The following is a 17,951-nucleotide window of genomic DNA, read 5'->3' as shown; positions in this document are numbered from 1 at the left end:
AGTCCACTTGGACCCTGAATCGAGCTGTGCTGGCCGACACCTGGAAGGTGACGAAGCCATAAAATGTGATAGTGTATAAAAAGTGAATGAATTTGATTCCAAAAGTGTATAAATACCAGAGTGCACTACGAGTGGGAGCGAACCCATTTTCACGCGCGATGTCAGAGCATAAGTAAAGTACAGTAATGTGAGTAAGAATCATACCCTCAAAAATATCCATCAATACTAAGATTCGCCACAGATTCTTGTCGATATAAACTCAGCAGCTAAAACCTGGAGGGCACCAAACAGAAGGTGTGAGTAAGCAATAAAACCAAGCTTCCCAAGTTACTACCTCTCTGAAAGTAATGCCCCTAAATGTAAAACCCGTATCGTTTTCCATAAAATAGTACAACATATATACATATATCCAAACCATACTAGGAAATGACCAAAACCACGGTTTGCCGTCAAATCCACCATACATTAATAAGTAGGCCAAATGAACTAAATCAAATACAAAGGGATATATCAGTCAGAGTCAGCTAAAATGACATGTACAACTTATCTGTATCTCATCAATCATGACTAGCATATAAGTCGGAATCACCTATAGTGACCTGTACGACTTATCCATATCTCGTCAATCCTGGCTAGCATCTAAGTCGGAGTCACCTATAGTGACCTATACGACTTATCCATATCTCATCAATCCTGGCTAGCATGTAAGTCGGAGTCACCTATAGTGACCTATACGACTTATCCATATCTCGTCAATCCTGGCTAGCATATAAGTCGGAGTCACCTATAGTGACCTATACGACTTATCCATATCTCGTCAATCCTTGCTAGCATATAAGTCGGAGTCACCTATAGTGACCTATACGACTTATCCATATCTCGTCAATCCTGGCTAGCATATAAGTCGGAGTCACCTATAGTGACCTATACGACTTATCCATATCTCATCAATCCTGGCTAGCCAATAGCTTAATAAGTATACCTGCACACGAGTCGGAACCACCTAAAGTGGTCTGTACGACAGGACTGGGTGTAAATAAATACGCTCAAGTGCTACGATCACGTGAAGACTGGGCGAATAATCGCGGGTCACCTACGAGTCGGAACCACCTAAGGTGGTCTGTACGACAGGACTGTGCACCTACCTTGGATCCAAGGTGAGCATAAGGTGCGGGAGGTGAACATCACGTGAAGGACTGTGCCCTGGCCACGGGCGGGAGCACTAACACCGAGGTGCAGGTTTATGAGCTCTCAATGCATCTCAATATAACATGTGCAACTCATGACAACCAGTACGACCGTATCGAAGTTGCCTAACTCATAACTGTAGTCATGCTATAACGCAATCGATTCAACTAGTACCATAAACTCACCTGAACTTACCTGGGTGTCCTGAGTTCACATTTGCACTTGAAAGCATTCCCAATAATTATATGCAAGTAATATACATTTAGATATATCATGATGCAATCTACTACAAAACCATGCCGTAGCATTTTCAATTATAAACAATATAGGGTGAAGTGTACAATCAATAACGCCCTACTCCCAAACTACTTATTTTCAAGGATAATTATTCATGACGACCCAATCAAATCTAATTTAACTAACTAATTCACAATAACTGAAACTTGTCTTTACCAATTTCCTTCGCATTACTCAATTTCCCAAGCAAGGCTTTTGTCTCAAATATTTTATGGCTGCATCTAACGTCTCGTTAGACTGCCTACGTACCCTAAATAGGGATCAAGCCATTCGTAGTTCATATAGGTACTTTAAGCATTCACAATAATTATATAAAGGTAATATACCTAATCAATTTAAAAGTGTCGATTGAACTCTCAATAATATGCACAATAAAAAGGAAAAGATCCACTCACCTGGAGTTCACGCTATGATTCTCTAGCGCACGCATCGAGGCGTCCTGAATGATTGGTCCCTGTGACCAATTATCAAATCACATCTCAGAACTCTTATCCGTAGAATATGTAATTCACATAAAACACAACCTCAACGACATTCTAAAATAGCTTGAGACCCATTGACCACAAGTCAACCGTCGATCAAAGATCGACGGTAGGGTTTACAACCCTGTATAACCTGACCCGGAAGATCCGCACATCAGATTTCCAATCCGCAACTTCCAACGATCCACAATATGTTTCTAGAATAACATATTAAAATTTCATTACGATCCAACGGTCAGATCTCCGCCAATTGCCTAAAACAAGTGGCCGTGAACATTTATTTTACTAACTTACAAATCCAATTCAGGAAGATCCGTATGTCGGATTCCCGATCCGTAAATTCCTATGATCTTTAAATATTACGTATTATAATGTATCCAATTTTGGTGACGATCCAACGGTTGGATCATCGATTCACATTTTATCAAGTAACGTATTGTAACGAATTTAGGTTCCAACGATCAACCTACGTCATTCAAATGACAAAACTGAATTCAAGACATTTGACATAGCCTAAAAATAGCATTGGCGGCCCACTGGCCACGCGCCGCCGCGGGTGGCGGTCGGCCGCCCCGACTCGCCGGAAAATCCAACTAATTCCAAAAATTATCAAACTTCACAGAAATGAAGATCTCAGTGAGTGGAGCAACTTTCATACCTGCCACGAAGTCCAAAAGTGGACGGAAGATGGTCAATTTTGCCCACGAAGCCGGCGGGTGCCTAAAACTTCCCGACGTCGATTCGTCGTCTACGGTGGTCCAACGGGCTCAAGGTTGGTTGGGTTTTGCTCCTGGGATGATGGGCTACAAAGCCCAAGTGGTGGCATCGGCCATCGCTTTGCCGATTTGCCGGAAAATGGAGAAGGGTGGCCGGAGCACCATTGATTTTCGTCAACTTTCGTGGCCTCAAACCTCTACATCCCGTGGTCAATCAAGGTGGTTCTTGGGTGGGTTTTGTAGAGGGGAATGAGAGCTTCAAAATGGTGGTGGTGGCATCGAAAAACTCCACCGGAGTTGGCCGGAATCGGCCTTGGAATATGGTCTCGCGGTGGTGCGGGTATGGGTGCACGGGAAGCCTTTTTCCCTTTTTTTTTTTTTTTTTTTTTTCTTTTCTTCTCTCTTTCTGATTGGGCTTCCATTAATTTAAATAAACACTCACCTTGAATAACCAATTTCGAACGTCCGTAACTATACCGTTATAATCCGGACTCGCAAGCGGCTTTCGCCTATATGTTCGTACCAATGAGTACTACGAGGATATGCTAAAAGAATAAGTCCCACATCTTTCAAGTCGATGGTCAACGGAAGTCAAAGTCCTTGCCTGTAGGGCAATTTCGTAAATTCACGCTTTTAAAATAAAATAAAAACGTAAAATTTGGAACGGGTTGTCACAATCTACCCACCTTAAGAAAATTTCGTCCTCGAAATTTAAAATCATTAGTCCAATGTAGAATACTCAAATTTAAAGAGATATGTATGTAAATACATACATGAAGAAGACATCAAGTTATAGCAACTACATAAAAGAAGATGACATTCCGTCATGATCGGAGTGTAGTGACTTTTCTTTCATGCCTCCAAATTCCTACTATCCTCTCATAAACGTGTTCAAAGCGTAACGCACTTCGAAATTAAGCATGTAATATTTTTGGGTCAAGCCCAAGCAACCATTAACGAATTAAATAAGTAAATACAAATATTAACGTAGAATAATCTACTTGTTTACTTGCTTAACAACCCAACGAATAAGTTATTAATATTACGGTCTGTACCCCGCAAAACCGACAATTCACTGATGTCTTGATACGCAAGTAACAAATCCCGAGAGTGCAATATTACCATCTTGCCCCTCAATGGAAAATACACATACCAGCCTCGATCGTACTCATTCACTACCTTCTAAGGCAACATCGTCAATAACATAAATTTTCTACATCACAATCTCAATCAAATATTTGTTCGCAATAATCTGTTGTAAATCACAAGCTGCACATACAATATTTGTATTATATTTTGAAGGATACCATACTCCTAAACAGGTATGTAACCGTAGTTACCCATAATTCTAACAAAAGTATGCGTCCATTAAATATGCGCTGTGCGTAAAATCTCCATACATTAACCCCAATGATACCATAATTAACCCGAAATTGTAACCGTGGTTACAAGTGACTAGAATGGAGATAAGGATATATTGCAACCATGCTACTGGTGGGACAAACAAGATGCAACTTGTCCACAAAGGTCTGAGTAACTCATTTCAAATTAATCGTTAATCTAGGGATAGAAATGCAATAATGAACAACTTCTAATACTCAAACCTTCATAACGACTTCCAAAGGCTTGGAAGTGAAACATGTAACACAATGAAATATAAATACACCAAGATGATAATCTTGTCAGGTTTCTGGTTGCTGAATTTGTATAGAAGTCTAGGAGTAGTTTTCTCAAAAAGTCATCGTCCTCTGGACGTAATTAGAAAATTGTAGTTGTCCAGAAAATTTGAACTCTATATCCTCAATATCCTCACAACAGTAATCAAAAGCGGGGTGCATCTAGAGTGAGGATTCATTTAGAACATATCAACGAGAGCCTCGATTTTATCTCTTTCCTACTTCCACATTTAATCACGTCACAAAGAGAATTTCTAGATCTCATCCCCCGAAGAGGTTGACTACATCCCACTTCTATCTTAGTGGTCTTCACAAGTGTCCTGTTGTTGAAATTTCAACACCCATTTTCAGGAAATAACTATTGCCAATACTTCAATTTTTAGAGCAAGAAGAATATTGTTTTCTACTTAAGTAAACAACCACCAATTGGAACATCATATAAGCGTATCATTGGTTTAGCATCACGATTAATGAATTTCACATTCTTTACATATACAACATCTCTCGAACTGAGCATATAAAAAGATACTTCCTAACTCCATTCATACAAAATGATTAAAATCATTTGAACCATTTCTGGGTAGATTAAAGGTAACTCTATATCGATACTCATACTTCCCAATTAAATAGAAAAGGACAGGTTGGAAGTGTGCGAGAGTAAATACACCATAGTGCACTCATAGATGCCAATTTAATTCTACTATTGTCTCTGACAAAACTTAGCTTGTTCCAAAAAGTAAATGTAATAAAAAGTTCAAAGATCAATGAAGATTTGGACACACTTTTCTACATAAGAGTCCCAATCAATATTCCAATGAAATTAGAAATTGTTAATTCTAGGTCATAAGTATGATGGTTCATCTTTAGCGGTTCTACCACCGAGAAACATAAGCGTTAACATACTAAGAAAGTCTGAATCCGAATTGACTTGTCACATCAATCGACAATCACTATGCATCATCAAAATCTCCACCGAGAAGTGCCATCTAGCCTTTGAAATAAGGTGATGACTGTTGACTTTAGGTCAATGAATAAGATGGTTCGTTTCAAACGGTTCTAATCGTGAAAATAAAAGCAATACTCCGTCATGTTGCCATACCAACTTAACAATGTGGTGGTATCCGCGGTAAGATTTTTGGGATATGACGCAAAAAGTATACGTCCTCGAAATTTACAGTACTACTAACCAACTCTACGACACGAACTAAAAGGTCTTCACAGTTTCCTCGACACTCATAACAATCTAACAATGAGATACCATCCCGCATTTCGATTCTAATGTCTACCTATGGAAGTGATCGAGAGGTGGTTAGTCAAAGGGTTTTCATTTACAGAGATAAATGATAGGGTAAAAACAACAATCATGAGTTTACCGTCCTATTGCGAAGTTTATTCCTAAGCTTCCATGATCCTAATTTATTCGGCTCAAGCGAAGTAGTTCATTGATCCTAGGAGGATTTGATGATTGCTTTTTGGATTTCTACAACTCCCAGGATATGACAACTTACGTTCGCAAGCCTATTGTCACCCATTTAATATGTACAACTACGAAAGCAAAAATCTGGAATAGCGTTGATTGAAAAAAAATCCCAATGCTAGAAAAAGACCTTGCCTAAGATCTACTTTCAAAAAGACTTCATCGACAGTCGATCTTCCTCCTAAAGATCCAACATGAACCCAAGTATGCTTGAAGATATTAGTGCTAATAGGAACCGAACAATAATTATCTCTCAAATGATCTTCCGCTAAATGTTACTAAGAAATCAAGACTAACTAAGATTTCCAATCTTTAAAGAATCAATACTAACGGCGGTAGGACAATGATAGAATTGTTTGGTAATATCTCTGGCGATACATGATTATCAAAAATTTACTTAGGCCATCAACTCGCCTCACTTTTATACCTTTCCTCCACAAGGAAAATCTTCGTTTTAATTCTAAGGACAACCGCCAAAATGATTTTATAAAATGTCGTCAAGACCACAAAATTGTCCAAAACTGAAGAAAAGTTAACATATTTTTCCATATTCGACGAGGCGATAAAGTTCGAACGTCAAACACAAAAACCAAGAGTGCTCACATCACGCGTGTGATGAACACAATACTGCCCAACATATGCTCTGATACCAAACTGACACACCCCGACCCAGGAAGTCCACTTGGACCCTGAATCGAGCTGTGCTGGCCGACACCTGGAAGGTGACGAAGCCATAAAATGTGATAGTGTATAAAAAGTGAATGAATTTGATTCCAAAAGTGTATAAATACCAGAGTGCGCTACGAGTGGGAGCGAACCCATTTTCACGCGCGATGTCAGAGCATAAGTAAAGTACAGTAATGTGAGTAAGAATCATACCCTCAAAAATATCCATCAATACTAAGATTCGCCACAGATTCTTGTCGATATAAACTCAGCAGCTAAAACCTGGAGGGCACCAAACAGAAGGTGTGAGTAAGCAATAAAACCAAGCTTCCCAAGTTACTACCTCTCTGAAAGTAATGCCCCTAAATGTAAAACCCGTATCGTTTTCCATAAAATAGTACAACATATATACATATATCCAAACCATACTAGGAAATGACCAAAACCACGGTTTGCCGTCAAATCCACCATACATTAATAAGTAGGCCAAATGAACTAAATCAAATACAAAGGGATATATCAGTCAGAGTCAGCTAAAATGACATGTACAACTTATCTGTATCTCATCAATCATGACTAGCATATAAGTCGGAATCACCTATAGTGACCTGTACGACTTATCCATATCTCGTCAATCCTGGCTAGCATCTAAGTCGGAGTCACCTATAGTGACCTATACGACTTATCCATATCTCATCAATCCTGGCTAGCATGTAAGTCGGAGTCACCTATAGTGACCTATACGACTTATCCATATCTCGTCAATCCTGGCTAGCATATAAGTCGGAGTCACCTATAGTGACCTATACGACTTATCCATATCTCGTCAATCCTGGCTAGCATATAAGTCGGAGTCACCTATAGTGACCTATACGACTTATCCATATCTCGTCAATCCTGGCTAGCATATAAGTCGGAGTCACCTATAGTGACCTATACGACTTATCCATATCTCATCAATCCTGGCTAGCCAATAGCTTAATAAGTATACCTGCACACGAGTCGGAACCACCTAAAGTGGTCTGTACGACAGGACTGGGTGTAAATAAATACGCTCAAGTGCTACGATCACGTGAAGACTGGGCGAATAATCGCGGGTCACCTACGAGTCGGAACCACCTAAGGTGGTCTGTACGACAGGACTGTGCACCTACCTTGGATCCAAGGTGAGCATAAGGTGCGGGAGGTGAACATCACGTGAAGGACTGTGCCCTGGCCACGGGCGGGAGCACTAACACCGAGGTGCAGGTTTATGAGCTCTCAATGCATCTCAATATAACATGTGCAACTCATGACAACCAGTACGACCGTATCGAAGTTGCCTAACTCATAACTGTAGTCATGCTATAACGCAATCGATTCAACTAGTACCATAAACTCACCTGAACTTACCTGGGTGTCCTGAGTTCACATTTGCACTTGAAAGCATTCCCAATAATTATATGCAAGTAATATACATTTAGATATATCATGATGCAATCTACTACAAAACCATGCCGTAGCATTTTCAATTATAAACAATATAGGGTGAAGTGTACAATCAATAACGCCCTACTCCCAAACTACTTATTTTCAAGGATAATTATTCATGACGACCCAATCAAATCTAATTTAACTAACTAATTCACAATAACTGAAACTTGTCTTTACCAATTTCCTTCGCATTACTCAATTTCCCAAGCAAGGCTTTTGTCTCAAATATTTTATGGCTGCATCTAACGTCTCGTTAGACTGCCTACGTACCCTAAATAGGGATCAAGCCATTCGTAGTTCATATAGGTACTTTAAGCATTCACAATAATTATATAAAGGTAATATACCTAATCAATTTAAAAGTGTCGATTGAACTCTCAATAATATGCACAATAAAAAGGAAAAGATCCACTCACCTGGAGTTCACGCTATGATTCTCTAGCGCACGCATCGAGGCGTCCTGAATGATTGGTCCCTGTGACCAATTATCAAATCACATCTCAGAACTCTTATCCGTAGAATATGTAATTCACATAAAACACAACCTCAACGACATTCTAAAATAGCTTGAGACCCATTGACCACAAGTCAACCGTCGATCAAAGATCGACGGTAGGGTTTACAACCCTGTATAACCTGACCCGGAAGATCCGCACATCAGATTTCCAATCCGCAACTTCCAACGATCCACAATATGTTTCTAGAATAACATATTAAAATTTCATTACGATCCAACGGTCAGATCTCCGCCAATTGCCTAAAACAAGTGGCCGTGAACATTTATTTTACTAACTTACAAATCCAATTCAGGAAGATCCGTATGTCGGATTCCCGATCCGTAAATTCCTATGATCTTTAAATATTACGTATTATAATGTATCCAATTTTGGTGACGATCCAACGGTCGGATCATCGATTCACATTTTATCAAGTAACGTATTGTAACGAATTTAGGTTCCAACGATCAACCTACGTCATTCAAATGACAAAACTGAATTCAAGACATTTGACATAGCCTAAAAATAGCATTGGCGGCCCACTGGCCACGCGCCGCCGCGGGTGGCGGTCGGCCGCCCCGACTCGCCGGAAAATCCAACTAATTCCAAAAATTATCAAACTTCACAGAAATGAAGATCTCAGTGAGTGGAGCAACTTTCATACCTGCCACGAAGTCCAAAAGTGGACGGAAGATGGTCAATTTTGCCCACGAAGCCGGCGGGTGCCTAAAACTTCCCGACGTCGATTCGTCGTCTACGGTGGTCCAACGGGGTCAAGGTTGGTTGGGTTTTGCTCCTGGGATGATGGGCTACAAAGCCCAAGTGGTGGCATCGGCCATCGCTTTGCCGATTTGCCGGAAAATGGAGAAGGGTGGCCGGAGCACCATTGATTTTCGTCAACTTTCGTGGCCTCAAACCTCTACATCCCGTGGTCAATCAAGGTGGTTCTTGGGTGGGTTTTGTAGAGGGGAATGAGAGCTTCAAAATGGTGGTGGTGGCATCGAAAAACTCCACCGGAGTTGGCCGGAATCGGCCTTGGAATATGGTCTCGCGGTGGTGCGGGTATGGGTGCACGGGAAGCCTTTTTCCCTTTTTTTTTTTTTTTTTTTTCTTTTCTTCTCTCTTTCTGATTGGGCTTCCATTAATTTAAATAAACACTCACCTTGAATAACCAATTTCGAACGTCCGTAACTATACCGTTATAATCCGGACTCGCAAGCGGCTTTCGCCTATATGTTCGTACCAATGAGTACTACGAGGATATGCTAAAAGAATAAGTCCCACATCTTTCAAGTCGATGGTCAACGGAAGTCAAAGTCCTTGCCTGTAGGGCAATTTCGTAAATTCACGCTTTTAAAATAAAATAAAAACGTAAAATTTGGAACGGGTTGTCACATTTGGATTTAGGTGATATTTTATACACATAATCTTTGAGATAAGAAATAAAAAATATATATACGGTTGGATTGTTTAAATACATTATGGAGTGAGGCTCCACTAAAATGTAAGTTAAAAATGTGTGTTTCTAGATCCTAACCATATATATAACCCTTAAGGGAAGGGATCCCTATTTTTTCATAAAAACAAGGAGATTAGTTGTGGGGTCCATATGATATTATATTTTAACGATCCGAACCGTCTATTTTTCAAGTTGCACCTAATAGATCATCTTGCAAAATATTAGCCAAATCGGAAATTATTTAAGACATCTAATTAGGTTAAAAAAAATTAACGAATACTTTGTTATATAAGAAACAATGAAATTTTATCTTGATAATTAAATAGGCAAATGATTTTGGATTGAATTGAATTTTTGCAAGGATGATCTATAAATTGAGACTTACAAACTAAACTGTTCAGATCGTTGAAGTTCAATGTGGAGTGGGTCCCACACATAGTCCCTATTTTTTTGTAAAAAAATGGGAATCCCTTTGCATAAAAAGCTTGTGTGTGTGTGTGTATATATTAAAGTTTCTTCTATAGTAAGATATTAAGTAAAAGGGGTTGAGATAAGTTTCACAATTAATCACAAATAACTTGATGTCGAACTTAGGAACAAAAGAATAATTACCCTAAATTCGTTAAAATTCTGATCAGGATAGAAGAATTCAAACTTAGATACAAATAGTATAGTACACTGACTCAAGCATTACATACTTCTCTCTAATAATGGTATCTAGAGCAGAAAATTGATCTTGAAAATTTATATATGACTGTTGGGTTTTAGCGGGAGAAGGGAGGGAGATTTAAATTTGGTAGGAAGATTTGAATTTGTTACATTTTTTTTTGTATAAAACGATATATTTATATTAAGGGTGTACGAAAATAAATTGGTTGCGAACTTGCCATTCTCGATATTTGAACTTAAAATCTTTTATTATAAATGAAGAAGAGTACTACTAAATGATAATACTAAGTAGGATACATCTTTAAATTTGAGAAGCAGATAAGGACAGTAGATCAAGAGCTAATTGGTTAATGACTATTATAATATAAGTTTAATCAATCTTGAGTTAATGGCTCTGATAGCACCTTAAAATTGAAAATGAAATGAAACAAGAACTGAATATTTCATAAAGAGAATCAATGAGATGATTATAAAATTGATACAGAGGAGAGCATAATACAAAGCTTACGTTAAGAGTAATAATATTCATACCATATTTTTATATCATATTTCTATTTTACTTTAGGTGACATCTGATGTGAACATCCACATCATTTGAAAAATTTGCAAAACCCAAGGAAATGAAGGAGAAAGACTTCTCGTATACCACAATTATCATTTAATTAACTAGTTTTTTTTTAATTATTAGTTTATTAAATAATGAACTAAATTTAAAAATCTGATTAATTCAAATGATGTGACTGTTCACACCAAATACCATCTAAAGTTGTATGAAAATATGATACAAAAACATAATATAAATAACATGTAATTAACTAATAAACTCAAATCCTCTCACTTTCCCAACAACAATACTAACAAATGCACTCATATTAAGACACTTGTCATGATCTTAGAGTCCTAGTCTTCACTGATCTCAGCCACATATCATATACTACACGCAGTTTTTAGTTTTACCATATAAAATCTGATTTCTGAAGCCATTAATCAATTGTTAAATATCTGCAAAAATGGTCTAAATTTATGAGAATATGGTGAAAATATAGAGACCCCGCTTCACAAAATTCCTTGTAGAAAAAGTAGTGTGTGTATATACTATATAGATACCACCATACGGATGAGGATCCTAATCATTCTAGCATTCTATCTGTTCATTGTATATTATGCGATTAGTTTTCGTTAAGTACTATTTGTGTTTAATTCTAAATAGAAGAATTCATAATGATTTCTAACCATATAATGTACAATGAACGAATAAGATGTAAAAATCTTTAGCATTGTCATTAAGAAGATTTGGATGGAATCCAAATCCACACTTTCTTAGACGGGCTGTCATAGTGAGAAATATAAGAGGCCTGCCAGACATGAGAAGTAAAATACTCAAAGGTTGTCTGCACTCTGCAGCCCATGGTAGCCCTCATTGTAGTGCCGCCCTTGATTAAATAAATGTCCAAAATAACATAATTTTAGATCTCAACTACCTGGTAATTTCTTATACGATCTGTTAATATAACATGTAAACGAAACGAAAATAACAGGTTTTATGTTAACACGATAACTAATCGGGTAATTATTGAGTCACACGATAATAACCCGTTAAAAACGGGTCTTTAACAGATTTATACGAGAGTGACACACATGTAACCTATTTCAACACGATAAGAAAAAAAGTTATTTTGATGATTTAAATTTTTTAAACTACTAAAGAAAACTTACTATAAAATACAATAGATATAATGCATATGTATATATTGTTTATTAATTATTATTCTATATAAATTTTAAAATTTAAGTTTTATTTATTTATTTATTTTTATAGTATATTATGGGCAAAGAATGTGATTAAAAATTATAAAACACATAAAAAATACCAAACACATTAAAAAAAATTATAATAATTAATTTACATGTGCGAAAAATATGCAAATGCTCGTAGTTGCATTATCTACACTTTGAGGATGGATATATGATCGTTTGAATTTTTAAAACCATACAAACTCTTATGAATAGTATTTTTAAGGGAGTTCAAAATAAACAAAATTCATAATCATTAATGTATAAGTCTGAAATATGTGAAAGCACAATAAACGTTCATAATTGCATCCTTAATGCTTAGACGATGGTTACATGGTTGTTTAGATTTTTAAAACCTTCCAAATCTCATGAATAGTGCTTTTTATTTGAGTGCAAAGTTAATAAAATTAATAATAATTATTGTAGAAGTGTGAAAAATGTAATCACTGGTAATGAAAAGCTTTACAACTTCCATGAAGGGGTCAACTCCGAAATTTAGTATGTATATACTAATTTAGTATTATGTTTTACATTTTTTTGGGTCAAATTATGTTTTTCATTTTCATTTTTATTGATTTAAAATATATTTTTTTAATAGGTAACGGATTGAGTCATATTACTTGATAATATTAATAGGTTGATTTCGGGGTCCAGTCATATTACTCGTTTACTTTAATGGGTATTACATGACACGACTCGTTCAGCTATTCGGTATGACACGAAAACGACACAACACAAGAAACACAACATGAATACTAGGTCTAATCTCAACATATACTGAGTAGTCTGTAAATCAAAAATTTGATGTTACATATGAAGATCTAATGGATCTTTGCTACGCTTAAGTTTTTGCATAAAACTCGTATTATTGAGTGAATCATAGACAATAGTAAAACTTGACTACAACGAAAGAGAATACAAAAATGATTGTGATCACAGAAGAAGCTAAAACTTATTTTGAAGCGCATAAGGGGAACAAATAATTTATATTTGAGTAATTCTATTCATACCATATTTTTGTACCACATTTTTATGCTATCTTAGATGGCATTTGATGTAAGATCCCACATCGTCCAGGGGTGAGGATCCTATAAGCCTTATATGTATATTCCTATCTCTACTTAGCACGAGGCCTTTTGGGAACTTACTGGTTTCGGGTTCCATCAGAACTCCGAAGTTAAGCAAATTCGGGCGAGAGTGGTCCTAGGATGGATGACTTTCTGGGAAGTTCTCGCGTGAGTTCCCATAAACAAAAACGTGAGGGTGTGGTAGGGGCTCAAAGTGGACAATATTATGCTACGGTGGAGTCGAGCTTGGGATGTGGTGGGGGCGTAGGCCTGGATGTGACAATTTGGTATCAAAGTTAATCCTTGGCCAGAAGTGTGCCGACAAGGACGTCGGACCCTTAAGGGGGGTGGATTGTAAGATCCCACATCGCCCAAGGCTGAAGATCCTGTAAGCCTTATATGTATATTCTCATCTCTACCTAGCACGAGGCTTTTTGGGAACTCACTGGCTTCGGGTTTCATCGGAACTTCAAAGTTAAACGAGTTCGGATGAGAGCGGTCCTAGGATAGGTGACTTTCTGGGAAGTTCTTGCGTGAGTTCCCAGAAACAAAACCGTGAGGGTGTGGTCGGGGCCCAAAGCAGATAATATCGTGCTACGTGGAGTTGAGTCAGGGATGTGGTAGGGGCCCGGGCCAGGATGTGACATTTGATGTGGACATCCACATCATTTGAATTAATCATATTTTTAAATTTAGTTCATTATTTAATAAACTAATAATTAAGAAAAACTAGTTAATTAAATGATGATTGTGGTATACGAGGAGTCTTCTCCTTCATTTCCTTGGGTTTTGCAAATTTTTCAAATGATGTGGCTATTCACATTAGATGCCACCTAAGGTGGTATAGAAATGTGGTACAAAACATGGTATGAATAACATTACTAAAATTTTCATGACATTAAAATTTTTAATTTAATCTGATAGTGAAGTACACATGTCAAAAGCTAAATGAAAAAAGCACAAAAAAGACAAATGAGAAAAATAACTAGCATTCCTCACAACCTTTTATTTTTTTTGCGTTTCACAACTTCAATTTTCTTAACACAAAACTCCTATTATGCTACAAGAAAATTTGAAAAATGGTAGGCTAAAAGTCATTAATCTATTGATATTCGTCTTTACTTGTAAGTGAGAGATCTTAGATTTTGATTCTTACCAAATGTGAATTTAAACCACATTGCTAACCTATTATAAGGTTATACCCTCCCCTCTCCTCCTGAGCGTTGATAATACTATTTGTTAACAAACAAAAAGGTCATTAAGTACATAAAAATTCTCAGGTTTCAAAATTTTCCCTTAGCAAGAAAGTAAATTTTCGTACTTTGATAGTTGTCTTTAAAGTTCAGTCCACCCGAGTTTTAAAGCGACAAATATAGGACATTGTTACATGAAGACCTAACAATATTTACAGTTTATATTTATTCATTGCAGGTGAGCTTTGAGACCCAACAATAGATAACAGAACTGCCAAAAGATTTAGAATACAATTTGAGGCAGCATATACAAAACCCAGATTTCACAATCAGAAGCACACGGACACAGAAGACAGGAATGGTTTTTTCATTCATTGTCTGAAGGAAGGTTTATTTTACAGCATATGTAAACAACTTCCACACAATACAAGTCCATACACACAGTATTACTTGGTTTCTAATAATACGGGAACCGCCCGCACCCTAGCCATTAAGTTGTCCCATGGTAACCGGTAAGCCTCCAACTTCTGGTGACTCTGCATAGGAAATGGAGATCAGTTCAGACCTAAACTTCTCTTCTCCATCAGCATCTATTGCCTTGCCATTCGACTTTCCAGAAGAGAGATTTGAAGTCAGATTCTTCTCTGGTTCAGAGTAAGAAATGGAAATAAGCGACTCACGAGTCACTTCTTCAGGAGCCTCCTTGCCAAGTCCTGCTTTATCCATAAGATGTCTGATCTGCTTGGTCTGCACGCATCCAAACATATCGTATTAGTTGAAGATAAGTTGGAAACGGCGACAAGAAAATCGGATTATAAATACTAGTACAGCTATAACAATATACATTCACAAGAAGTTCAAAATGCTACCACAATACTCTCACAAAGTCGTTCATTTGCAATAAAAATGCATCCGGAAATCCACATTCACCAACCAAAAACAAGGAAACAAAAACAACCAAATTGTGGGAGGGGCACTGGCCATGCTGCTTCACAGAAACATGTCGAAGGAACTCGGCAAAATGACCCCGTAACTTCGGGAGAAGGGATGCTCTCCTATCTTTTGATTAGGAAAGCAGCGCATACCAGGGGCTAGCGACTTTTTATTAAAAACACAGGACTCTGCTAAGTGGTAACACGATGTATAGTCTGACACCTGCCCGGTGCTGGAAGGTTGCCAGATCTTGGCTTTGATAAATCATATTCTTAGCTGATATTAAGTGTTTTTCTACCACAACAGTATACGACAGCATGAGACAGCACATTGCACAATAATAGAAATTCCCCCAATGATGTTTAAATCAGAAAGGAAGACCTGAGAAAATCCCTAAATACGGAAGAACATGAACCTGAGGTGAAAACCAAAATAATGAAGATGATGGTGAAGATGCACACACAAGGTAATGACTAGATTTTCGAATTGTCCCTCCAAGAAAAAAAAAAAAAAAAAAAGGTAACAAACTAGATTTCATAGCCACAGAGAGTAAACATTACTCTCAAGTTAAACAAAAGAAGGGGCAGGGGTTCCAGATACGTCGAAACAAGAGGAAACACATAGGAAACTTATCCGTCCTCAAACACAAAGGACAGCAAATAAATTTCCGATTCCCAGAAGTATAGAACCAGTACCATTAAACAGCAGCACATAATATAAAACCCCAACAAGCTATTGAAAATCAAGCACAAATTCCATATAAAATTGGATGCTATTAAGCTCTTAAGAAAGGAAATTAACATATAAGACTATAACCAAAAACCAATCTCTCCCACCACCACCAGAAACATGTGATTTGAGGGTTTTTAGGCTTCATAATGCAGGTTTTGAGTTCTGATTTGGAATGCAGAGTTACGTCCTGGCAACTACCAACTACTTTTTCATGTATTTCATCAAAAACCCTAAAGGCGTGGGATCAAACAGCCGAATCCTGTAAAAACTTGAATTTCTGAACCACTGCAAATTACGCACAACGGGGCAAAACCCAGTAATCTAGATAAGTAGAAGCAGCATCATCTTCAAGCTACATACCCATCTTAATCTTTGAAAGTATACCTCCTTTCAATAATCCAATTAACTTGAAATTATCACTTCGTAAAAGAAAAACAGCATCTATAACCATAAAGATTAAAAACTTTGACTTTAAAAAATATGGAAAATCAAGCACCGACCCATCAGAGCGAGGAGAAAAATATGAACAACCCAAGTCTTATTTTCGAGGATGATAAAGGAAAACAGATTCAATCAGAGGCATAACCATAAAAACCCAGAAACAACTTCAAACTTCCCAAATTCTGCAACAACATATAACCATAGAGATTGAGCGGAAGAGAGAGAAAGAGAGAGAACCAAACAAAATTCCACAGAGAGAGAGGACTTACCGTGAAATCAAAGCCGCTTGAGGAAGAACAAGGGTAGTAGGTGAATAGGGATTTATGAGTGTGCGTTGACCTATGTATGTATATATATTTCGTATTTACACCGAGTCCTTTATTTAACGTTTTCTTATTTGAAGGAAGAAAAAGGAGACGTTGCAAGTTGGCTTCGGATAGTTGGGGACAGAAAGTTCTAGAGAGAGAGAGAGAGAGAGAGAGAGAGAGAGAAAGAGCAAGGCAAATAATGGCGCCTGTTTCTCTCCGTCTTCAATCTTGAATCTTTGATGATTTCCTTGCTTGTAGATTTAATTCCCTAAATAACGTTTTTATAGGAGAAGTTTGGGAAATTTGGTTTTGTGCGTTATCATGCACATGTGCTGCGACAAAGACATTGTTGTCGAAAAAACAAAATGGGGCTCTTTTTTTCCTCTTTCGTTACAACTGAAAATATGACTTTTTCATTGTTATAACCGTAAATAAATTTTTCGAGGTAGACGAGAAGAACTTACCTGGCACAAAGGTGTACGCTTATTTTGTCTGTAGTACCCTAAATATGTTGCATATTTGTCTAGAACAACATGCGTTGTGTATTGAATTGCAGAAATAAAATTCTAATGTGACATTTTTAACAAATACCTTCCTTTATATTGTTCTCATGGGATGAGAGGAATATATGGAAAGGGATCTTCTCCGAATACCTTCCACTTAATCCTCCTCATCAAACAATCTGAACCCTACGATTAAAGTTATTATAACTTTTAAAGTGAACCCGTGTTTTTAGCCGTTGGATCAAATTTTAAGGGCCCGAATTGTTTGATGAGAAAGATTAGGTGGAAGAGATCCAGAGAGGATCCCTTTCCGGAATATATGGCCTCAAAATCATTATTTGCTTTTTTGTTTCTCTTTTTAAAATTTTTATACTAACTTC

The 17,951-nt window shown here is 37.3% G+C and overlaps 1 long non-coding RNA gene across 1 annotated transcript; it reads right to left on the bottom strand.

The window, feature by feature from the left end:
* Positions 1 to 15,002: 15,002 nt before the first annotated feature.
* LOC103965513 lies at positions 15,003 to 17,445 on the bottom strand. The gene is made up of 2 exons (XR_670056.3): positions 17,030 to 17,445; positions 15,003 to 15,401 (listed from the first exon to the last, which is right to left on the bottom strand). It is a non-coding gene; the product is annotated as an uncharacterized LOC103965513 (long non-coding RNA).
* Positions 17,446 to 17,951: the final 506 nt, after the last annotated feature.

Source organism: the organism of the source record quoted next, unplaced genomic scaffold (assembly GCF_019419815.1).
Source record: "Pyrus x bretschneideri cultivar Hongxiangsu unplaced genomic scaffold, Pyrus_bretschneideri_v1 Contig35, whole genome shotgun sequence".
In the NCBI taxonomy this organism is placed as follows: Eukaryota; Viridiplantae; Streptophyta; class Magnoliopsida; order Rosales; family Rosaceae; genus Pyrus; species Pyrus x bretschneideri.
Note: the sequence above shows the minus strand (reverse complement) of the source record. Positions and strands in the feature narration are given on the sequence as shown.